The 25,449-nt window shown below is 41.4% G+C and overlaps 1 pseudogene; it reads left to right on the forward strand.

Moving 5' to 3' along the window:
• Positions 1-15,376: 15,376 nt before the first annotated feature.
• LOC101140264 (U2 small nuclear ribonucleoprotein B''-like) lies at positions 15,377-16,008 on the forward strand (annotated as a pseudogene).
• The last annotated feature ends 9,441 nt before the right edge of the window (positions 16,009-25,449 follow it).

Genomic DNA, 25,449 nt, shown 5'->3' on the forward strand with positions numbered 1-25,449 from the left:
GGTGGATTTGGATTTGAGAGTTTTTCTTTAATGAATTCTATACATTTCTTTTCATAAGATGGGAGATGCTAGGGCCTTTTTAAATGTCTCCAGGAAGGAGGTAGTATAAGGGCAAGAGTGAAGAGCAATGTTGAGAGATGGTGGAACCAGATGAGATCACTATGAGATAGAAAGAATAGACTAAGAGGCAGGACTCCTTTCTCATCTTGGCAATGCGGAAAAGAAGGAAGAAGAGCTACAGACACAAGTAAACTTGTGCATTGGGTTCCAGAAAGTTGAGCGAGTTTCCATATGATGGCTTCTATTTTCCTTGAGGTTAAGTCTCAAGTGAGAGGACAGTGAGCAGTGGTGAGATATAGGTAAAAAAAAAGGAGAGAAGTTTAAAATAATTTCTGTAGAGAGTGAGAAGTGAGCTACCCAGACAACAGAAGGATTGTCAGGCAGCCACCGAGGACCTGGTTGGAGTCCATGAGTTCAGAGTGGCCTGACTACATGTGTTTGCATAGGTTTTTTTTTTTTTTTTCCCATTAGACTATGTATGGGGCACAGAAGGCAGGTGGATCGGTTCTCCAAGCTTGGAGTGTTGCTGGGCAGGTGTGATGCAAGGACCATAGGGGAAGGCAGTGAAGGAAACTGGAGAGAAAGTGGTAGAAGTAATGGGCTATGAGGTCTAGATTCGATAGAAAAGGAAACAGAGAGGATGAAGAAAAAAGAAAGTCAAGAACAGACAATGGAAATTTTAGAGTAAGGGAAATATAAGGATAGGAGATTTTGATCGTTAGCAGAATGTTTGAAGATTTTAGAGGTGGAATCATTTCAGGTGGTGGTGAGGTCTCAGGTATGGCAACTGGAGTAGGTGAATGTGATGGCATTTGGAGTTGAATAGGTAAAGAAATAAGGTGCGGAAGTGCTGGATGGGTCTTTCATACAGACACCGAAGAAACTATCAATGATAATAGATCTGGGAAATGACGGAGATGGTGGACAAGGAGTCAGGGTTTACGGGGAATGATGAGCCATAATGAGGAGGTCCACAAGTGAGAGGAAGGAGGAAAGAAGGGCAGCAAAGCCAGATTATGGTATGGGTCTTAAAGGAAAAAAAGGATGTAGTCAAGCGGGGAAGAATTGTTGAGGGAAGATGCTGTCAAGCTAATCTCTTACCTGAGGAGGACACATGGAGTATGGGAGAGCAAGAACCAAGTGGTCAGAGGGCTGCAGGACAAGCAATTTCCTTCAGAATGTCCGGGTTTCTCTTTAGGTGAGGAGACGCAGGAAACATTTTGTGATGTTGAAAATTCAGCAGAGTTTGTATCTGGGAAACAGGGTTTCCTGGGAGCACCACGGGCAGATTTGGGAGAAAAAGGAAAGGCAGTGGGTTGCGGCAGGAGAAAGGAAGGACAACATAGTAGAGAAGAGAGTCTGGGAGAGAAGAGATGGTAAAGCAGTTTCATCTTGACTGGTGTTCAATGTTGACAGGAAGTATACCAGGATGCACTCATAGCAGGGTTTCTGGAATAAGTATCCCCACAATGCCTTCATGAGTAGGAGGGCCTTGGGTTTCTGTAAGAAGTCCAAGCTCAGGTAGATTATATGTCTAAAAGAATTCTAGTGTAACGAGCCCTTGAGTAATGACAGTATCATAGTTTCACCATTCTAAGATGATGTGAATTGTGAGGTCACCCAACTCAGAACAACTTTCAGGGGGTGAGAAGGGAAACAGTATGTTTATCATGCATCATGATTTCAGAAACGTTACCACATGAAACATTTATGACTTAGTCAAGAAAATACAAAAGGTGCTTCTGTATAACTTCGTCATGTCCCTGGTTAATGGAGTGGAATGTACACTCTATTTCTTAAATGAATAAAGGAGAAAGGTGTTGAGAGATGGCCATTCAGAGAGAATAAGAGGAAATGAGATGAAAGAGCTGCCTGGGTGATGTTGGTGAGGGTTTCCTAACAGCGATCATTCTAGTTTGGTCTAATCTTTGTTTATCACAAAACTTGGTTTACACAAAAAACAAGATTGTCTCCTCCCGAGGGACTTTAAATAAGGTAGATTTCTCATTCCTTGGAAATGGGTTTCCCGGCTGTAAGCCAAAATCTAGATAATCTCTCAAATTATTTACCAAAGTGACTCTTCTGCCTCCTTCACCCCCATAATTCCCATTTGTGTCTTTACCCAGCCAGTTTAGACCCTTGCTTATATGTAGGGCAAAGTTCCATGTAAATAGGCTTTATTTAGTCTTTCTCTGAGACTTATTTCTTTAAATCCTAAAATAGAAAGTTAACAGAAGAATTTCCTAAGTTTTTCTCCACTCTATTTACATTTCAAAATGAGCATAATGCTGGAGTTTTTGTATGCTCCAAGATGCAAAACCAAACCCCTGGTTGGTGTAATTTACTTAAATGCCAGATTCTCCTGGGGAAACTGGGCTCTCTTTATAGGCCTTGATTCAAATAACTACTCTGATTCTCAATAGCTTTTTATGAAATTACCATGCAGAGCCTAAATTGGTGCAGCTGAATTAAATAAATATCGGAGTTTAACATTCTTAATCGCAAACCCTCAATTTAACCAACCATTTATTATAATCAAAAAGCAATCAATATGTTGATTGTGGTGACATGCAAAATGGAGGTAGAATTATTAGTAATTACCATATATTTGTGGTTCAATGTGATGGTGAAATAACTGGGAAAAAAATTTTAAAGCACACTACAGTTAAAGGACTGGTTGCTATGTTTTGGAGCAGCATGCTATATTGATTGTAGTCTTTAAATAAATTAAATAACATAGTTGCTGTCAAACATATGAATTATTCATGAAGCAAAGTTTGAGAACACTAAAGCAGCCCCTGTTTATGAATATTCAGACATGTTAATATATAAACGGCTGACCCAACACTAACCAATTCTTGCATGAAGAAAAGGTCTCAGAAACAAAATGGAAATCTATTAGGCAAACTCACTTGAGTCACTCACTTGAAATGTAATCAGTCTGAGAGATGGGGAATAAAGACTGAGCTGCAAGTCAGGGAGGTATCAGGCCAAAGAGGGAGGCATGGGGACCTTCTTTGACTGGGATTGCTTGGTGATGCCAAAGTCTTTTTTGCAGGCTCCAGGGACCCTGGAATTTCTATGATCACATTTGCAAAGGTGTGGCCTTTGGATCCCTTCCTATCAATATTCGGAACTACATAGTAACACACCTCTGGTTTACTTTTTCAGCCCTATTTAGGAAAGAATGAAAGGAAATTTCAGAGCATTCCATATTTGAGAAAATCCTCACATTTTCTTTTCTCTAAATAAATTTCCACAGTGGCCTGTAAGCTGTATGTTTTAATATTTACAAGGCCTCATTAGAAACACAATTCTTACTTCCCAAAAACTCTGGATATCACTGAGTCTTGGGACAATATATTTTAGTAAAAGATAAAATAGAGAATTTTTCTGAGGCCAGCAGATTACATAGATAAGAGTCTCATAGGGAGGCAGTGACTGGTGACCAATTAGGATGATGAACTGACCCAGTTTGCCTGGGTCTCAGAGGATTGCCAGGATATGGGAACTTCAGTTTTAAAACATAGAACAGTTTCAGACAAGCTGGGATGAGTTGATAACCCTACCAACCATCTCAGTATGATCACAGGAATCTCTTAGAATGTGGAACTTCTAGTGGAAAAACTAGGAAAACCCTGGGCAAACAAGGAGGGTTGGTCACCCTACCCAAACCACAAAATGAAAGGAACACATTTGGGAGGATCTACTTATGCTGATCAAGTTTCCAAAAGACTACTATACAAAACTAAAAGCTAATCTATTCATTCACAAAAGAGCGCACATTTTCCTCTGAGTGGAATTTTATGTACATCATCTAGGGGACTCCATTCCATTGTCAACACGACTAAATTTTTTGAGTAGAGTCTTCCAAGTGTGTGTGTTACCAGAGCTAATGGGAGAAATGTCTGGAGTATTAATTCCCAAACATCACTGCAGATCAATATCACCACAGGGGCTTGTTAAGAAGAGGGACCCTTGGGCCTCACTCAGAGATTTTCATTTACTGGGGCCTGGGATGGAGCTTGGGAACTGTATTTTTTATAAGCTCCCCCAGAGGATACCAGTCAAGTTTAAGATAGGGAAAATATTTTACCCAGGCCGGGGTAGAACCTGATGAATCACTCTACCCAGCCACTTCTCAGGTGATCACAATTTTCATGTTGCACATGTTGCAATGAGTCCACATACTCTTAGGTTCTGGTATCCGACACTGTCCATTCTCTTCTGACTCTGCCACTTACAAACTAAAACTTGAGCAGTTCGGTTACACTCCCTGACCATCAGTTTCCTCATCTGTCAAGATGAACCTCATCTATTTGCATACAACCTATTTCATTAAGTTGTCATGAAATTAAGTGATACAATGCCTGTGACATGTTTAGAAGCCTGAGAGCCATCAAGTTCAATGAATATTAGCTAAAATTATGATTTAATGTCTCTCCCTGACTGGTGATGAATAGACCGATACATTCTTACTCTTAGCTTTTTTTTTTTTTTTTTTTTTACTAAAGTCTCTGAAGACCATCTCTTTCTGTTAATGCACTGTTTCTTCAGTCAGGGTGCCTCACACTATTAGATTTCAGGTTAATATATTTGACTACATGAATGTTTGATTGTCCCACAGCTTTGACCTGTTGATATAATCATGTTTCTGAAGATGAGATCTGAGTCACCCCAGTTCAGCCTGGGTGCTATCGGCCATGTGCATTCACCCAGTCTGTTGGGGGCAGTCATGGATAGCATGAAGCCATTCCATTCTGGCAAGGTCATCATGAGTCAAAGGTTGAGAAAAGTGAGTCCTGCAATATAGGGCATGGTTGGGAATGCCTTCTTTTGCAATGTCCATTTAATTCTCTCCTGTTCACTGCTCCAGTAGGTGGGGATTAGATAAATTCCGTATATTTGCATTGGTTTCAGTTAGATTAAGTTTCATTTCCTCATTTTCTCGATCTCAGAAGGATGCTTACCCCTACTCTCCTGAACTAAGTAGAGTCACCATGTGGAAGTGTGGTTACACTAGTATGACTACAATTGGCTAGTTGTTTACCATGTTATTTCCTTTTTCCTCGTAGACACATAGTCTTCCTGTCAGTTAGATACGGTCATAGGACTGAGTTTCAGCCAATGGAATCAGGCAGAAGTATTGTGAGTTATTTCCAGGCTTGTCTGAGGAAACCTCCAATGCAATCCTCTAAATCCTCTTCCCTCACCTGCTGACCTAATGCACTAGATTCAGCGAAGCCACTAGATTGTAAGAGGCTTGGATCCTGGGTCACTGCTCAGAGAAGAGCTGCCCAAGAGAATGCCTGACTAGGAACAGCTAAAATAGATGCCTGCATTTGTGAAAACCAACCTCTAATTGGGATTAGTCACTGAGATGTAGGGTTTTTCTATTTCATCAGTTAGCTTGTCCTGACTTTTCAAGTAAGAAGGAGGAACTACCAATATCCACTGCAAACATTGGGCAAGTAGTATTTTTGGTCTCTGACATTTTAATTTTTAAAAAATAAAATATGCTTTTAAAAATAAAGTTATCCAAGTAAGTCTTTATATATTTATTCTAGAAAAATTAAAAACAAGGAAAAAAATTAAAGTAAGCCATAATTATACGATATATTCTTTTGGACTATGCATATCTAGATACATTTTCCCCATTAAAATTAGCTCATCTGCTTTTTGTATTTTATAACTTTTTCCATTACTTAACATGTATTTATTTATTTATTTTTAGATAGGGTCTTCCTCTGTTGCCCGGGCTGGAGTGCAGTGGAGTCATCATAGCTCACTGTATCCTTGAACTCCTGGACTCAAGTGATCCTCCTGCCTCAGCCTTCTGAGTAGCTAGGACTACAGGTACATGCCATCATGCCTGACTAATTTTTTTATTTTTATTTTTTGTAGAGATGTGGTTTTGCTGTTTTACCCAGGCTAATCTCAAACTCCTGGCTTCAAGTGATCCTCCCACCTCAGCCTTCCAAACTACTGGGATTGCAAACATGAGCCACTGTGCCTGGCCCTTATTTAACTTTCAATGTAAACATTTTTTTTTCACCTGTATTATCATTTAAAAGGGATGTACCACCATCTGTCTAATGCACTGTTATTGAATATTAAGATTTTTCTCAATTTTTTTCCCACAAAATAAATACTTCTGTGAATTTTTCTGTTTACTAATCTTTGCTCCCATCTTTATTCTCTTAAGATAAATTTATTGAAGTGGAATTGCTAATTTGACATTTTATTCTTTTTTTTTTTTTTTTTTTTGAGATGGACTCTCAGTCTGTTGCCAGGCTGGAGTGCAATGGTGTGATCTCGGCTGATTGCAACCTCCACCTCCCAGGTTCAAGCGATTCTCCTGACTCAGCTTGCCAAGTAGCTGGGACTACAGGCATGCGCCACCATGCCCATCTAATTTTTGTATTTTTAGCAGAGACAGGGTTTCACCATGTTGGCCAGGATGGTCTCAATCTCTTGACCTTGTGATCTGCCCGCCTTGGCCTCCCAAAGTGCCGGGATTACAGGCGTGAGCCACCACGCCCAGCCTGACATTTTATTCTTATAACTAGTGCAGGGTTGCCTGGTTCCATTGGCCTTGACCAAAATCACAGCCGTCTTTCAATTTCATAGATTGTAAGTGAGCCTGAGGAAGGATTTGCCAACATTTGTCATTATATGACAGGCAATTGAAGAAGAAAACGTCAGGCCTCATAACTTGAATCACAATCTCTTGAAATAAAAGTTTCTTCCAAAGTTTGTTACAACTGAAATTCCTTAGAGAGTGAGATGTAAGCCCATCCTGGGGCAGACAGGCCCATTGCTGTTCTTCCACACTTTTCCATGTCTGAGGTCTGGAGGGCAGGATGTGGTTACACACTGAGATACAGATTAACCTAAGTGTTGCATTTAACATTCTGTAGAAACCATTCTGGTAAAGAGGCCTTTTATTTTCAGGTTTGTGCGAGTAATTATTTGGTTAAAAAAAAAAAACCTCCTAAAAATTTGATTATTTCAACTAACACAAGAGTTAGATAAGAATATGAAGGATCAGGTATGATTTTATTTATTTATGATAAACTCATAGAATGTATACTGCAAGTTTTGCTATTTGGAGGTTTTAAAATCTTAGCAGACTGGTAGATTTCATATATCAGCTATCTTAGGGCAAACAAGGCAGTAGTTTACATTTTTTCATTTTGAAAACAACTCTCTACTCTCGTGGTAGCACCTTTTGGCCTCACTGACATTGTGCAACTGTGCAGGCCACACACAGTTGCAAAGACCCTTATCTTCTATCAGCAATGTGTGTTGTATTGAGTGTGATTAGACCAGCCCAACTCATGGATGACTGTGTATGCCATTGTCAAACAATCCTGTTTGGATGGGGCATAACCTTGTGATTAATGCCTTTCAACAGCTGGCTTCAAAGATGAAGAACAGTGCAGATGGTTGAAGGCACAGATAATACAGGTTATGCACTGATTTATTGGCATCTGCAAGAGATATTTTTGGAAATACTGTGGCTAAGAACATGCTGCTCTAAACACTTTTTATCAGGATTACACATAAATATTTTCAAAATAGTTTATATGGTAATGATTTTAGTTTAAGCCATTTGGATGGAGGGATAGAGTCTGAAGACAGGTCATTTAAGTACTTCATGGGGCCCAGTTTCATAAAGTGCTTTTAGTATCAGAAGGGTAACAAAATGACTGGGTCATTTGTTTGATAAAGTTGCACTCCCTCCACATCAGACTTCCCTTCCAGTTGTGCAACTACCAAAGCACAGTGTGAGAAGATGATTATGCCTCATCAATGTCTTCTCTAGGAGGTCTCTTCATGGCCACATAGAAAGTATTACTCTTGGTAGGAAAGATATATAATTTGTTTGTTCATTTAAAACAGCAATCTACTTTCTAACAGCTGAAAGCCAAATCGATTTATTTATATATCTTCGGAGTGTGATGTATTACAAAGAATTTACCTGCAAGGTTTTTATTTTGGACTTTGCCCAATGAAAATGATGTCACTATTTCCATGCTGAATTATTTATTGGATCTTGACAATAGTAACAGGCAGCTTTTCCCCTAAAATTGGTAGCCGTGTTCATGACACTTTGCTGTTACTGCGTGAAAAGATGTTCTAATAGTCCTGAGGGTCTTCATCATTGGGATTGTATGTTTCAAAACAGAATCTCATCTCAATCCTTCCTGATCAATGAACATCTTTCTCAGAATCTTTGAAGCACCTGGCACTGAGCTGGCACTCAGTGTTGGTTCCTTTTCTCCTGCTAAGGAGATGATACCTCTATGATAAACCATGCACATCTAGTACACTTTGTAAGCTTAGGGTTGTGAGACAAGGCTTAATAGGCTGTAGGGCTTTTCAGAATGGGGATGGCAGAAACCCAATGGGACAGATTCATGGCCCATACCCCCTAACAGTGTGATTTTAGCATGTTTTTTCTTTTCCTTTCTATCAGATTGTGTGACCAATTTCCTAAAATTGCTGTTTTGCCCTTTGTAGAAAACAATTATTTTTACTGATTAGTTTATAATTTTACGCCAACCACTCTAGCACTGGAATGCCTGGATCATGTGAGATTCTACAAATCTCCCTATGTGATCCTGGTATTTGCTTACCTCCATCACTTGAGAATTTGATATTCACTCAGAAGAGGTCAGTCACAACAGGCCATTGGCAAACATTTTCCTCCCATAGATTGGTGTATTAGTCCCTTCTCATGCTGCTATGAAGAACTACCCAAGACTGGGTAATTTATAAAGAAAAGAGGTTTAATTGACACCCAGTTCTACATGGCTGGGGAGCCCTCAGGAGACTTACAATCGTGGTGGAAGGCATCTCTTCACAGGGCGAGAGGAGAGAGAATGAGTGCAAGCAGGGGAAATGCCAGATGCTTATAAAACCATCAAATCTTGTAAGAGTCACTCATTATCATGAGAACAGCATGGGGGAAACCACCCCCATGATCCAATTACCTCCACCTGGTCCCACCCTTGACACGTGGGGATTATTACAATTCAAGGTGAGATCTGGGTGGAGACACAGAGCCAAACCATATCAATTGGCTAGATGAAATCAAGCTGGAGGTCACCCAATTCTGTATAGCCACAGTTTTGCAACTCCACTGTACAGTGCATATAAAGTATTATTTTAGCCAATTCTGGGTCCCTAGTCTTTCAGAGGCACAGGATTTCATCTGCATTAATGCATTAGTTATATACTCTGTGAGTGACTCTTTCGTAGTGTCAGAGAGTAAACATTGAGACTTCTCAGAGAAAGGGCTGGTTGAGTGAAACATCCTTTGACTTGGGACCTTCTTACTCCATACCCTGTGGTTGGAGGGGGGAAGGAGAGGGTTAAACATGACAGCTGTCAGCTGTGAGGGTGCAGCTGCTATACAAGTCTGTTACCATTCTAGGGATGAGGGCTTCTGAGGCACTTTGGGGATTGTGATTCCTCCTTAGTTTGTCACCAATTCCTCTGTAAGAGCCAGAGTAAAACTCTGTATACCTATTACACCCATCAGTCCTTTGGCTCTTCCTCTTTCATACACACACATGCACACACTCATTATACCTGTGAACTGATGATGGTACATTGTCATTTTACCATCCTCATTGTTGATTCATCTTTCAGTCCACTGATTCTTTGATCATTCACTGATTTGTTCATTCAGCCATTCATTTACTTACTCATTCCTTTGTAGACTGGTGCTGAAAAGATTTATACACAACAGTGACTCAGTCCTAACACAAGATGCCTTGGACAGCCTCCTGTATTTTCTCTCTATGCCACTTCATTTTCAGTGTCTGTGTTATGCCGTTCTTGCACTACTATAAAGAAATATCTGAGACTGGATGATTTATAAGAAAAGAGGTTTAATTGGCTCATGGTTCTGAAGGCTGTACAGGAAGCATAACAGCATCTGCTTCTGGGGAGCCCTCAGGGAACTTTTATTCATGGCAAAAGGTGAAGCAGGAGCAGGCACTTGGCACGGCACAAGCAGGGGCAAGAAAGAGAGAGTGTGTTGCGGGGGAAGTTCCACACACTTTTAAATAACTGTATCTCCCAAGAACTCACTATCGTGAAGACAGCACCAAGCCATGGGGGATCCACCTCCATGATGCAAACACCTTTCACCAGGCCGGACTTCCAGCATTGGGGATTACAACTCAACATGAGATTTGGGTGGGGACAAATATCTAAACTACATCTGTGTCCTTCCAATTGAGACCTCTATTAGAGCTGATTCCTTCCCTCCCATATTCTTTTCCTCCCGTCCTCCCTCCCACTTTGATGTCCCTGATGGGCTGTGTTCAAAGAGACTTCACCAGCATAGGAGATCAAGGCTGGCTGCCTGGAAAGACCTCTGTGGGTGGGTGACAGGTGCCAGGTGGTACCAGGGAGCAAAAGAAGTTGACTAAAGATCAGTTGCTGAGAATACTATAAATATTTAGAATCTCAACCCAGAGAGTTTTCCAAATTTTCCTTTACCTCTGTAATAGTAGCTCTGTGATACCACCTATGAGGTTACTACAGGAGCAGCATACAGGAAGAGAATGTTCCAGAGCCCAAGGATTACAGCATGCCTGGTACTGTGATCACTCTGGGGCCACAGAAACAATCAAGGATCCCACAGTCCACTGAGCAGCACACTGACCATTGTTAGTCCACTGCCTTTTTTGTCCTATCTGGAACCTGGTTCTTTATTTTCCTTTTCCCACAGAACAGTCTTTCGGTTCCAGCTCAGCTACAGCCAACTCTCGTAGAGATCCTTAAGCAAAGCCTACTTTGTTTTTGAAGTCTCAGTCTTCTTTCCCATGTCCCATTTCTTGCATCTGGGCTTCGGTCTTTGAGCCTATCCCCATTATTAACCTGGAAGGTATCCCCATATCCTCTTAGAACAGGAGCCTGCCTTTGTCTTGCCAGTCTCGCTCCCAGGGACCAGACCCACAACTATTGATACAGGAGTGCTGGGAAGGGAAGAGCGTGGTCCCTTTAAATGATACAGAACAGGGGAAGGGAAGTGCTGGGTAGAGGACTGCGTGGTCCCTGGGTAGGGCTCTACCCCCATGGACATAGATGAGGTCAGGCACTTCTGCCTTTGGGCCCAAATGTTGCATTTTCCAAGACCGCCCTGGCTCACCACACCCCCTCCATGGGCTAATAAAAACCTGAGACCCTAGCAAGGCAGAGACAGAAGCTGCTGGACGGCAAGAGGAACACATCAGCGGAAGAAAACACAAAAGGCTGGAGGGCAAGAGGACGGCGGGACATCAAAGGGAGCACGCTAGCGGAAGAGCACACCGACAGAGGCCTGCAGGCCATCAACCGGCAGAACGACACGGAGTTTGGCCGGGACAGTCAGAGGAGAGCCTGGGCTGCTGAGCAGCTGGATTCCAGGGGAAAACCACCTCCCTTCTGGCTCCCCCATCTGCTGAGAGCTACTTCCACTCAATAAAACCTTGCACTCATTCTCCAAGCCCAGGTGTGATCTGATTCTTCGGTACACCAAGGCAACAACCCGGGATACAGAAAGCCCTCTGTCCTTGTGACAAGATGGAGGGTCTAACTGAGCTGGTTAATACAAGCCACCTATAGACAGCAGAATTAAAGAGCAAAGCAAAACTAAAAGTGCACCCTGTAACACATGCCCACTGGGGCTTCAGGAGCAGTAAACATACCCCCTAGACACTGCAGTGGAGTCGGAGCCCCATAGACGCCCTGTCTGTATGCTCCCCTAGAGGTTTGAGCAGTGGGGCCCTGAAGAAGTGAGCCACACCCCCATCACACGCCCTGCGAGGGAGATAAGGGAACTTCAAGGGAACTTTTCCTGTTCCACTATCTCCACTCTTTTTTTTTTTTTTTGAGACGGAGTCTTGCTCTGTCACTCAGGCTGGAGTGCAGTGGTGTGATCTCAGCTCACTCCACCTCCTGGGCTCAAGCAATTCTCCTGACTCAGCCTCCCAAGTAACTGGGATTACAGGTGCACACCACCACACCCGGCTAATTTTTGTATTTCTAGTACAGACAGCGTTTCACCATGTTGGCCAGGCTGGTCTTGAACTCCTGACCTCAAGTGATTCTCCCACGTCAGCCTCCCAAAGTGCTAGGATTACAGGTGTGAGCCACCACGCCAGGCCACTATCTCCACTCTTAACAGACTTCTGGCTTGGCGACCTGGACTCCTAAGGGTGGTCCACCTCGAATGCCCCATTCCTGTGCTACATACACTTCCTGGAACTCTTTGCTCTCCTCAACTGCTTACTCAGACCTTCTGCACTTGCCCTGTACCATGCACCAAAGCAGAATTAATTGTAGCTGCAGCTGCGTGGTTCCTTCTCTCTCCCTTGAGTTTTACCTCTGGGGACAGAGACACTTCCAAGTCTTGGTGTCTCCTCCCCTTCTGTCCATCTGTAAGTATCTCTAAGCCTGGCTGAATCCCAGAGTGGCACAGGCAACAGTCATGTGTGAATTAAAAGTTATGGCATTTGCTGTTCTGTAGATTCATGCCACAGAAGGAAGAACCAAAACTTGAATGAGAAGAGAAATTTCAGGGCCACATGCAAATTCTCTCCAAGTGAAATGTTTTAAAAAGGAAAAGACAAAATATTGTCTAGTTTTACTATTTCCCAATTTTACCTTCTGGAACGTGACTATTAAAATATCCTTAACGCATATGCTCTGCAGCTCCCCTTCATGCCAGACTTCCTTATAATGTGATTATTCCGTATTATTATTATTTAAATCATTTTTATGTGTCTTCAAGGGACCCACTTAGTAGCAGGATATCATAGTGAAAAGAGCACAGGGTTGGGTCGTGGTCCTTGTCTCTCTAAAATGTACTAGCTATTTAAACCATGCAAAACACTAACCTTTGCAGGTTGCAGTTTTCCCATCTGGGATGTAGGAATAGCATTTCTCTACCTGTCTTGTAAGGTTGTGAAGATCAAAAGATAAAGCCTTTTATGAACTTTAAGCATTACGCAAATGTCAGATATGGCTGTTAGAGTACAATAGTGTTAAAGATATATAAAGTTGCTTTCTTCAACATTTTTCTTCATCACCAAAGATGTTTATTTATTTGTAAACCTTCCTGAAAATCACCCTTATATTACAATTTTATTACAAACCAGTTTGTGGAATAGGTTGAAAAGCATTATTGTTTTCATTCTATGGATGAGAAAACAGAGAGTGAAGAAAAGGCAAATATGGGATTTTACCTAAGATACTGCTGATAAACAGTAGAACAAGGGTGAGAAGCCAGTTCTGCTTCTTCTGCTTCCCTGGGCTAGGCTTCTTTTGTTCTCTTCACTTGGGGTCTCTCTCTAACCAGCTCTAACCCCCATTTAGAGGTGTCTAATCATCTCTGTGCCAGGGGTGAAGTTGAAGCAAGCACTTGGGTGCCAGGCAGGAGAGTGAGGAGCTGAAGACTAGTGGATGGGTGGAGGGCCAGGCTGTGCAGAGCCGTGGGCCCAGGGGAATTGCAGGGTGGGAGCAAAGTTCAGGGATCAAGCCAGAGATCAGTTATCAAAAGAATTAAAAAATTCTGAGTGGGTAAATACAGCAGGCAAGAACAGTATAAACAGATCAGGATCCAGCCAATTGCAGCTGACCAGCTGTAACACATGGGAGCCAGGCTCAGGCACAGAGTGGTCTGGATCAATTTTCTGAGAAGTGTTCGTTTGCACCCCTTTGAAGTTCTGGGCCTCACTCTGCAGATGTGCCAGACTTGTCTTAGAGGCCTTCCACTCATTTAGTCAGTGTGCATGCATGCATCAACACAGACGTTGAGGTTTTATTATGAACCATGAGATGCATTAGGTGCAAGAGATGCAATTATGAATAGGCACATATAAGGTTCATGTTCAGAAGCACTTAGATTAGTGCAGGGTTTTCCACCTGGGCACTAGGGACATTCTGATGAGGGGACTGTCCTGAGTACTGTTAGATGTTTAGGATAGGCCTCTACCCACTAGATACTACTTCCACCTCTCCAGTTGTGACAACCAAAAATGTCTCCAGGCGTTGCCAAATGTCCCCAAGGTGTGGGGGCACAGGAAAGGACAGATGACATCAATGTTAGGAATCACTGGTCTAGTGTTAATAATGATTAACAATTACTAAGCATTTACTAAGTGCCAGGCACAGAGTTTGACACAACCAGCCAAAAGGTTGATGATGGAAACTCTTAGCAGGCCCTACTTAAACATTTCACCAGATTCTCCAAGGCTCTCCGTTTCCTCCACAACCCTAGCGACCAACTCCAAGGGCGTGTGGATCATTTGCAGCCAAGTGCTCCGGTTTGCCTGGGTGCTTCTGCTCAACATAACACATGTTGAGTATGTTGAGTCATATGCTTAAGAGAAAAAATTGTGTTTGTTACCAAACCCTTTGAGCCTATTGTACTTGTTATAGTTGTACAATTTAAGAGTACATAAACTGATTAAACGTAAGTGTAAAGAGTTGTTCCTAAGAAAATTAAGTGCAATGCTTTGGAAAGATATAATTAAAAAAAACTTTCTGTTCAATTAAATCTGAATAAGAACAACTGTAAAAGGCAGAAAAAATTATAAAAATCTAGAAGATGTAAGGTCTTGCTACACTTTATCATTATTTTTAGAGATGGGGTCTCACTCTGTCACCCAGGCTGGAGTGCAGTGACATGATCATAGCTTACTGCAGCCTCAACCTCCTGGGCTCAAGCAGTCCTCCCACCTCAGCCTCCTGAGTAACCGGAACTACGGGCATGCACCATCCTGTGCAGCTTTGTTACACTTTAATGAATAACAAACAGGACAGGCATGGTGGTGCATGCCTATTGTAGTAGTCCCAGCTACTCAGGAGGCAGAAGCAGGAGGATCGCTTGAGCCTGGGAGTTTAAAACCAGCCTGAGCAACTTTATCTGTAGAACAATAGAAAATTAAAAAATAAAGAATCCCAAAATGAAAATTGTCACCAATGTACTATTAATCTAAATTAAGTAAGAGACAAATTGTGAAGTACAGTAAGCAGATCATTCTCAAAAAAAAGACCTAAGCCCTACATAAAGATGTATAAATAAGTGAACATTTTTGTATGTTTTAAGTTGAAAGAAAATGTTTAACATATGTAGGGTATTTAATGATTATTTTTATCAGCCAACTACCTGTCTTCCCAGTTGCTTTAGATGAGTAGGATTCTCTCATATTGTCCTTGTTTTTGAGATGAAAAGTTGAAAGAGAGGGCACTTACTGAGCACTTACTGGAGATGGTGCAGGCCTCAGGCTATTTGAACAATTGAATCCAAAACATGGATATCAGACCAAATCGCTTAATTTATATCAACAATATGAATGACAAAATTAAAGAAGAAGGATTGAAGAGATTCCCGCACGCCCTGTTTTCTCAGTTTGGCCATGTGGTAAGTATTGTGGCTCTAAAGACCATGAAGATGGGTGCGGGACACTGGGCTCATCCACAAATGCCTTGAGACAGTTACAAGGATTTCCACTGTATGATAAACCAATGCAAATCCAGTACGCAAAAACAGATTCTGATATAATTTCTAAGATGTGTGACACTTTTGCCGACAAAAGAAAAGAAAAAAGCCCAAACTGTGGAACAGATAGCAACAACCGCAAACAGAAAGCCTGGTCAGGAACCACTGAATTCAGCTGATACCCAAATCCTCAGGTTCTTACTACCCTCCGAATTCTGTTTTATTTTTAAGTTAATTTACCAGCAGAGACTCATCAGATGATGTTATCTGTGCTATTTAATCGGTTCCCTGGTTTCAAGAAAGTACGTTCTGTACCTGGGAAGCATGGTATTGCTCTGGTTGAATTTGAAAATGGTAAGTAGGCTGGAGCTGTCAGGGCAGCTTTACAAGGATTTAAGGTCACTTTGTCCCATGCCATGAAAATCACCTGTGTCAAGAAGTAATACTTGGGATAGTCATCATTAAAGGACTCAATATTATTTATAGTGTTTGTTTTAGTAACATTTTGTCAGGTCATTCTAATAGTTAGGGATGGGGAAAGTCAAAGTGAAAAAAAACAGGGAAGTGACTGAACTAGGTAACATCTAGGATACGGTGAGCCAGGAATGAAGTTTGGGTGTGCCTGGCCATGGTTCAAGCTCTGGACAACAATGTGATGCACAAACAACCCGCTCCCCCGCCGCAATGATGCTGTCAATTACGCTAAAACTAAGAATTTCTGTTCAAAGCCGTCATGAACAAAGTTATTAGATGGCAAATTGGGAGATGCCTGCAATGTCTAAAAACAACAAGGGATCATACAAAATTGAAAAAGAAGAATTGAAGAGATTCCCCCACACCCCGTTTTCTCAGTTTGGCCATGTGGTAGATACTGTGGCTCTTGTATGTAGAATATACAAAGAATTCCTAAAACTGAAAAGAAAGAGAAAGGAATGCAAACATAAAAATGACTAAAGTGGGCAAAGTAGGCAATTCCTTTGACAGAAAAGGAATCCCTAAAGACTAATATGTATAAGAAGTGATCAATAATTTTAGTAATCAAAGAAAAGGAATTTGAAACAACTAAGAGGCACTCTATGCCTCTTAGGCGGGCATAAATTAGCAGCATAATGCCATGAATAGGCACAGATGCAAAGACGTAGGAACCCCATGCACTGCTGGTGAGAATCCACGTGGGAGCAGCCACTCCAGGGGCAACCTGGCCCCACCCTATGACCCAGCAATTTCCCTCCTAGGTGTACATCCCCCAGAAACCTTTATACATCCTCCTCAGGGGATATGTACAAAGATGTTTGGTATAGCACTAGGGTTAGCATGGGTCGTCTAAGAAACATGCCAAGATGCAGATTAAACCAATTAAACGTACAAAGATTTTCTTAGACGGAACACCTGTGAGAGAAAATAGGGATGGATGGGAGAACTCATACCACAATGAAGTCTGACCCCAAGTGAAGGAGAGGGAAGGAAGGTTGGTGGAAGCATCCTAAGAACCTGGTGGAAGGTTCTCCAAATCCACCAGGAAGTCCTCAAGCCCTAATCAGCCATGGGAGGAGTCCCCTGTCTCCCAGGAATGAGCCTGTCTTAGTCGCCCGGCTCTGCTCAGTCACTGGCTAGGAGCAGCCCACAGGAAGCAAGGCCTCAGGTGAAACCCAGAGATAGATTTCAGAGCTCAGAGCTAAGCCTTAGGTCAATTACACTCCTGCAATTGGAGGTCTGTGAGGCATAGTCTCATGGGTTCCACATGTTATTTGGAGTACAGGGACAGGAAGGCAACGTGTATGCCAATCACAGGGATTGTGGATAGGTAATGTGCAATAGACACCACCAGTGAGCAGTTAGAAGCAAAGAAGTAGATGTATACCTAACAGCACAGATGGGTCTTTAAAACAAAGTGTAGAGTGAAAAAGGAAGAAACAGAATGGGATATCCAATATAATAATATTTCCTAAATGTGAGATACATATACATGCATACAAAATAGTAACACTCAATATTCAAGCCTACACATGTAAACCAAAAGACTCCCACTGTGCCGATTAGAATGGTTGCTAAGGTGGAATATGGAGGTAAAAAGGACTAAATAAAGGAATATACAAAAAAAAAAGACTTGAACTGAGCCTGAGTAACTCAATCTCTTGACCCTGAGGGTCTAAATAAACAAATCAACATAGTGCTCACCTCATGCTTCCCCCATAGTCATGACACAGGAGCAGCCTCTCTGGAATTCTTTAATAGCAGCAACTATAAAAGCAGTCTTCTGTTGTAAAAACTGCAGCTCTTTGCACGGTAGATGTCTACACTATCCCTGCCCCTTTAAATTCAGCTGGCCCTGTCAGTGCCTCACTTTGCGCAGCGCAGACCCAGCACAGCAGCAGCACAAAACAGCTAGCCTAGGAACCGCCTCAAGCTGCCTGCCTGCCTGCTCTCTCCGTCAACTTCTGCCTTCCAGCTAACGTCTGGGTTCTCCATTCCTGCCCCGGTCCCCTAGTTCTATTGTTTGTTTTCGTAATGGCTTTATTGAAATATAATTCACATGCCATACAATTCACACACTTAAAGTGTGCAATTCAATAGCTTTTCCTATAATTGCGTAGCCACGATTTCAGAATATTTTCATCACCCTCAAAAGAAACATTGTACTCCTTATCCATCAACCCCTAGTCCCTCCATGCCTCACCCACCCCCCAGTTCCAGGCAATCACTAATCTACTTTTTGTCTCTATAGATTTGCCTATTCTGGACATTTCATAGAAATGGGATCATACAATAAGTGGTTCTTTGTGACAGGCTTCTTTCATGTAGCCTAATGTTTTTGAGATTTATCTATCTTGTAATATGTATCCTTTTTAGGGTTGAATATTCCATTATAGCGATGTATCTTTTTCTCTTTTTAAAGAAAAGATCTCACTGTTACCCAGGCTGGAGTGTAGTGATGTAACCATGGCTCACTGTAGCCTCAACCTCTCAACCTCCCAGGCTCAAGCAATCCTCCCACCTCAGCCTCTTTAGTAGCTAGGACTACAGGTGTGTGCCACCACTCTTAGCTAATTTTTAAATTTTTTTTGAAGAAACAGGTCTCACTGTATTGCCAAGGCTGGTCACAAACTCCTGGATTCAAGCAATCCTCCTTCCCAAAGTGTTGGGATTACACGTGTGAGCTACCAGGTCCATACTTTCTTCATCCATTCTTTAGTTGATGGACATTTGGGTTGTTACCACTTTTTGGTGACTATGAATAATGCTGCTATGAAATTTGTGTATATGTTTTTGTGTAGACATATGTTTTCATTTATCTTGGGTGTATAACAAGGAGTGGAATTGCCGGGTTGTATACTAACTCTACTTTTAACCTTTTGAGAAACTATCAGACTGTTTTCCAAAGCAGCTGGATCATTTTGCATTCCCACCAGCAGTGCATGAGGGTTCCAATTATTCCATATCTTCACCTGCTCTTGTTATCATCTGTCCTTTTGATTAGGATCCTTTGGTTTTTGCCATTGGCTCCCAGCTCCTCCTGAACTCGCTGACCTTAGCTGACCTGCACGCACTTGGCATCTTCCTTGCCTTCAGTGCTCTTCAGGATTCCCTGTGAAAGGCATCTTTCACTACACTGGCAGAATTAGCCCTTGGCTTCCTCCACTAGAAAATAGGGGTTGCAGATAATGGGGTTCTCAGATTCTGCCCCCAAAATAAAAGAATAGAGAAAGAGGAAAGCTTAATGTAGCTGACAGCTACCTTAGCCCTTGTGGTAGTTAATTTTATATATCAACTTGACAGAAGGGGTGCACAGTTAGGACATAAAACATTATTTTTGGGTGTGTCTATAAGGAGTTTCCAGAAGAGATTGGCATTTGAGTCTGTAGGCTGAGTAAAGGTTCACCCTTTCCAACGTGGGCAGCCATCATCCAATCCACTGAGGGCCAAATGGAACAAAAAAGGCAGAGAAAGGGTGAATTATCTCTCTCTTCTGCAGCTGGAACATCTATCTTCTACTGCCTGCAAACATTGTAGCTCCTGGTTCTCAGGTCTTTGTACTTGGACTGAGTTGCATCACTGGCTTTTCTGTATCTCCAGCTCCCAGACAACAGATCATGGGACCTTTTGACCTCCATAACTGCATAAGCCAATTCCCATAATAAATCTCATCTTTATCTCTATTATCTATCTATCTATCTATTTATCTATCTATCTATCTATCTATCTATCTATCTATCTATCTATCTCCTCTTGGTTCTATTTTTATGGAGAATTCTGATTAATAGAGCCCTTTTCTTTTTCTTCTGCTCTAGTTGCTAGAATGACAAGCTGAGGAATCCAGGAGAGTCTGACCTAGGGACAGCAGCAATTCTGGAATTCCAACCTGAAAGTGACAAGAATGACAGCACAACCACAGCAATTACCAATTTAGAGGTAGGCTCTCATTTCCTTAAATCTTTTCATTTTCTGGAAATGCAAAAATAAGAGAAAGAAGGGTCAGCATTGGGCATGGTAATAATGAATAAATCTCTGTTTTTACTGACAGTAATTTACAGTTGATAATGTTAATTGCTTCTGTTATCAACGACATCATTTTTATGGCTGTTTATTTAGTAACAACTCTTGGCAGTTGTACCATTTCTATGTGTTTCAGGCTGAAGTGTCCTAGTTCAGGGTGAGACAGATTTGAAGATTATCATGGCTAAAGGAGAAATGCTGTCATCGCAGAGGAAAAAAAATACCAGAAAAGTTATGGATTGTGTTTCTTTTTAACCCTCCATTTTGAGGCTGGGAGGCTCGGATCATTTAAGTAGAGGTTTATTCCTTTGGACAATTGACTTGAGTTTGGATTTCTCAAGTGTATTTGAATTTCACCCCAGGAAAGCAGGCTCAGTGAGGGTGTTTTCCTAAGTAATGATTCTATGCATGACAGAGCCCTTACTTAACAATCATTTAAACTTGGGAATAGATTAAATCCATTAACTAGGCCAGTGTTTTCCCCCTTACTGTGGTCATTAACCAAATTGCTAGCTTTAGTTGGAACTCAGATAGCTATTTAAAGATACCCTAGACCTATTGTTTTAGCATTTTTATTTCAACGGACATTACTAGAAGACTAATTTTCAATGTTTAGTTTTACAGAGTTTAAGTATAAACTTTCAAAGCATAAATTCTTTTTATTTATTTTTTTTTATTTTTAGACAGGGTCTCACTCTGTTGCCCAGGCTGGAGTGCAGTGGCATGATGGCAGTTCACTGCAACCTCTGCCTCCTGGGTTCAAGTAATTCTCCTGCCTCAGCCTCCCGAGTAGTTGGGATTACAGGTGTATGCCACCATGCCTGTTTTTTTTTTTTTTTTTGGATTTTTAGTAGAAATAGGGTGTCGCTATGTTGACCATGCTGGTCTCGAATGCCTACCCTCAAGTGATCCACCCGCCTCGGCCTCCCAAAGTGCTGGGATTACAGGCATGAGCTACTGCATCTGGCCTCAAAACATAAATTCTTTCTTTCTTTTTTTTTTTTTTTTTGAGATGGAGTCTTTTTCTGTCACCCAGGCTGGAGTGCAGTGGCATGATCTCGGCTCACTGCAACCTCCACTTCCCAAGCCCAAGCGATTCTTCGGCCTCAGCCTCCCAAGTAGCTGGGATTACAGGCACCCACTACTACGCCTGGCTAATTTTTGTATTTTTAGTAGAGATGCGGTTTCACTATGTTGGCCAGGCTGGTCTCAAACTCCTAACCTCAAGTGATCCACCCGACTTGGCCTCCCAAAGTGTTGGAATTACAGGCATGAGCCATCACGCCTGGCCTCAGAACAGGAATTCTCTTGTTAAGTGTAATTCATATACATTTAAGTGCCCCTGTTTTAAGGGTACTGATTAATGAGTTATGCATTTGTGTAACTACTATCATAATCAAGATATAAAACATATATATCACCCTTTTCTTCTACCTTTTGCTGTCAATCCCTACCTATTTTCTGGCCCCATGAAGCCACTAATATACTTTTGTTACTAGATTGGTTTTGTCATTTTAAGAATTTAATATAAGTGGAACCAGACTGTTTTTGAAATTCATCCATGTTGTTGCATGTATCAGTTTTTTCTTCCTTTTTATTACTCAGTATTATCTCATTGCATGGATGCACCATAAGGATAAAGTTTACCCCAGGAATGAAAGCTTGGTTTAATGTTGAAAATCAATAATTATAATTCACTATATGACCAGAATACAGGTTAAAAAGCATATAATCATCTCAATATATTTAGAAGAGTTACTTGACAAAATTTAGCACCCGTTCATGATGAATACTGCCAGCAAACTAGTAATAGAAGGGAATGTTCTCAATATGACAAGGGCTTCTACAGGAGATATGATACTTAATAGTTGCATTGGTTATCAATTGCTATGTAACAAATTACCCCAAAATTTAGCAGCTTAAACAATAAGCACTCATCATCCCACAATTTCTGAGGGTTAGGAATTTGAGAGCCACTTAACTGGGTGAGTCTGACTGAAGTTCTCTCATGAGGTTGCAATCAAAATGTCAGCTAGGGCCACAGTCATCTGAAGGCATGAGTGGAGCTGGAAGATTTACTTCCGAGATTGCTCATTCACATAGCTGTTGGAGGAAGGCCTCAGTTCCTTAATTGTTATTTGTAGGAAGCCTCTTGTCCTTACCATATAGATCTTTTCATAAGGTTTCTCGAGTGTCCTCATGGCTTGGCACACGGCTTCCCCCAGAATAAGTGATCCAAAAGAAAGAAAAAGCAAGGAGGAAGCCACGGTGCCTTTTATCATCTAGTCTTCGGAGATCATATACCATCATTTCCACTAGAGTATATTCATTAGAAGCAAGTCACTAACTGCAGCCCGCATTCAAGAAGAGGGGAATTAGGCTCCACTTTTTGAGGGAGGAATATTAGAGAAATTATGCATGTATTTCAAAACTACCACAATGTGAAAGATGGAATGTGTTTCCCCAGGAAGATCAGAACAAAGAAGGCTCTATAGATTCAGCACAGTCTAAATCAAAATACCCACAAGCATTTTATAGAAACTGATGAGCTGATTCACCTAAAATTCATATGGAAATAATGAAGATGTTAAAAAGCCAAAATAATTTTGAAAAAGAACAAAGTTGAAGGGTTTTTGCCATTGATCTCAAGGTTTATTATAAATCTACAGTCATCAAGACAGTGTGGAATTGTTTTATGGACAGACATATAGAGTCATAAAACAAAATGAGGATTCCCCAAATATATGTATATAATATAAAATTTAAAATATGATAATAAAATTTATATATTATTTTTGACAAAGGCATCGAGTTATCTTAATGGAGAAAGTTTTTCAACAAATGGTGCTGGAACAACTGTATGTTTATATGGAAAAAATGAAACTTGACCCTTAACTAATACTATATATAAAAATTATTAATAATTCAAAATAGATCATAGACCTAAATGGTAAAGTTAAAACTGTAACATATCTTTTAAAATTTAACTTTATTTTATTTATTTATGTATTGTAGAGATGGGAATCTCTCTATGTTACCTAGGCTGATCTCAAATTCCTGGGTCCAAGCAATCCTCCTGCCTCAGCCTCTCAATGTGCTAGGACTACCGGTGTAAGCCACCATCCCCGGCCAAAACTATAGCATATCTTAAAAAAGATTGTGTTAGTCAGGGTTCTTCAGAGAAACAGAACCAATAGGAGAGATATAGATACAGATATAAGAAGCAATTTATTATGAGAATAGGCTCACATGATTACAGAGGCTGAGAAGTCCCATGATAGACCATCTGCAAGCTGGAGAACTAGGGAAGCAGGTGGCTTAGTCCCTGTCTAAAGGCTTAAGAACCTGGGGAACCAATGGTGTAACTCTTGGTTTCAGGCCAAAGGCCTGAGAACCTGGGGGCTGCTTGATACAAGTCACTAAGTCCAAAAGTCAGAGAATCTGGAGTTCTGATGTCCAAGAGCAGAAGCAGATGGATATCTTAGCTTCAGAAGAGAGAGTGAATTCATTTTTTCCTCTGCCTTTTTGTTCTATATTTGCCCTCAACCAATTGAATAATGCCTGCCCATCCTCAAATTGGGTGAGGGTGATCTTCCTTGTTCAGTCCACTGATTCAAATGACAATCTCTTCCAGAAACACCCTCACAGACGCACCCAGAAATAATGCCTTACTAGCTATCTGGGCATCCCTTAATCCAGTCAACTTGACACCTAAAATTAACCATCACAAAGATGTAGGATAAAAATCTTTGAAAAATTGGATTAAGAAAAAATTATTACACATAGGCTACAAAAAGAAACCTTAAAAGAAAAAACACTGATACATTGAACTTCATGAAAGTTAAAATATTTTTTTCTTTAAGTGTTACTTTAACTGAATAACAGAGCTTAGAGTAGAGAAGGCTGCGTGTAATCCAGGTATTAAGGTTCTGATTGATGAAGGGCACTGGCCAGGCAGTCATTAAGTGATAGTGATCAGGAGTCGAGGTAGGATGAGAGAATGCTAGGATTCTTAGCAGATGAAGCATCCTGACTTAGTATCAAAGGAGCAAGACACAGCCCCTTCCTCCTGACCCTGAGGCTTGTGCAGTCTGAAAGGATGGTGTCCCAGGGCATCAAGGAGAAGAGGCAGATTTCAGTTAAGCCAGGCAGTGGAGGAAAATGCCCAGGGAAGAGGTCCAAGATGTAAGGGGCATATTGATCGCAGAGTGTTCTTGTTTGGGCGACTATAACAAAAAGACCATGGATTGGGTAGCTTTAAAAACAAACATTTATTTCTTATAGTTCTAGAGTCTAGGAAGACCAAGATCAAGCCACTGGCAGATCCAGTTTTTGGTGAGGGCCCTTTTCCTGGTTCATAGATGGCCATCTTCTCCCTGTGTCCTCACATGGTAGAAGGGACAAGGGAGTTCTCTCCGGTCTCTTTTCTTTTCTTTATAATAGAGATGGGCTCTTGCTGTGTTGACCAGGCTGGTCTCGAACTCCTGGCCTCAAACAATCCTCCTACCTTGGCCTCCCAAAGTGCTGGGATTTCAGTCATGAGCCACCATGCCTGGCCAGGGGTCTCTTTTCTAAGGGCACAAATCCCATTCATGAGGGATCTATCCTTAGGATCTAGTCATCTCCTAACAACTTTGCCTCCTAATACTATCTATCACCTAGGGGATTAAGTTTCCAAATACAAATTTTGGGGGAATACAAACATTCAATCTCCAGCACAGAGTCTGAATTCTGAGGCTTTGGTGAAATGACTGGGAGGAAAGTGAGCCATCCTGGGAAGAGGAAGCCCTGAGGATAGAGGACTGGAGAGACAACTTTTAAACCATGGCTGCCGGAAAGCAAGGACATAAGGCTAGGAAGACTTAGTCCTCTCAGTCTCCTAGAACAGTGGTCTTCAAATATTTTTGCTTGATTATTATCCCAAAATAATTTTGAAAAACCCTGTCGCTTTTAAAAAATTGAAGTATAACTTATGTAAAGTACACAAATCTTAAGTGTAAGGCTTAGTGAACTTTCATATATTTATACATGCATGTTACCACCACCAAGATTAAGGTATAGAACACTTCCAGCAGCTTGAGAGGTTCCTTCATGCTCCCTTCTTGTTGATACCTGCTCTCTCCTTCCCACAGGTAACCACTATTCTGACATGTATTTCCATCTCTCACATTTTTATGTTAACATGTAGGGCTGAGTGTGTTGGTTCATGCCTGTAATCCCGACACTTTGGGAGGCCGAGGTGGGCAGATCACTTTAGGTCAGGAGTTTGAAGCCAGCCTGGCCAACATAGCAAAACCCTATCTCTACTAAAAATACAAAAATTAGCTGGGCATGGTGGCAGGCGCCTGTAATCCCAGCTACTTGGGAGGCTAAGGCGTGAGAATTGCTTG

Source organism: Gorilla gorilla, chromosome 19, assembly GCF_029281585.2.
Source record: "Gorilla gorilla gorilla isolate KB3781 chromosome 19, NHGRI_mGorGor1-v2.1_pri, whole genome shotgun sequence".
NCBI lineage: Eukaryota > Metazoa > Chordata > Mammalia > Primates > Hominidae > Gorilla > Gorilla gorilla.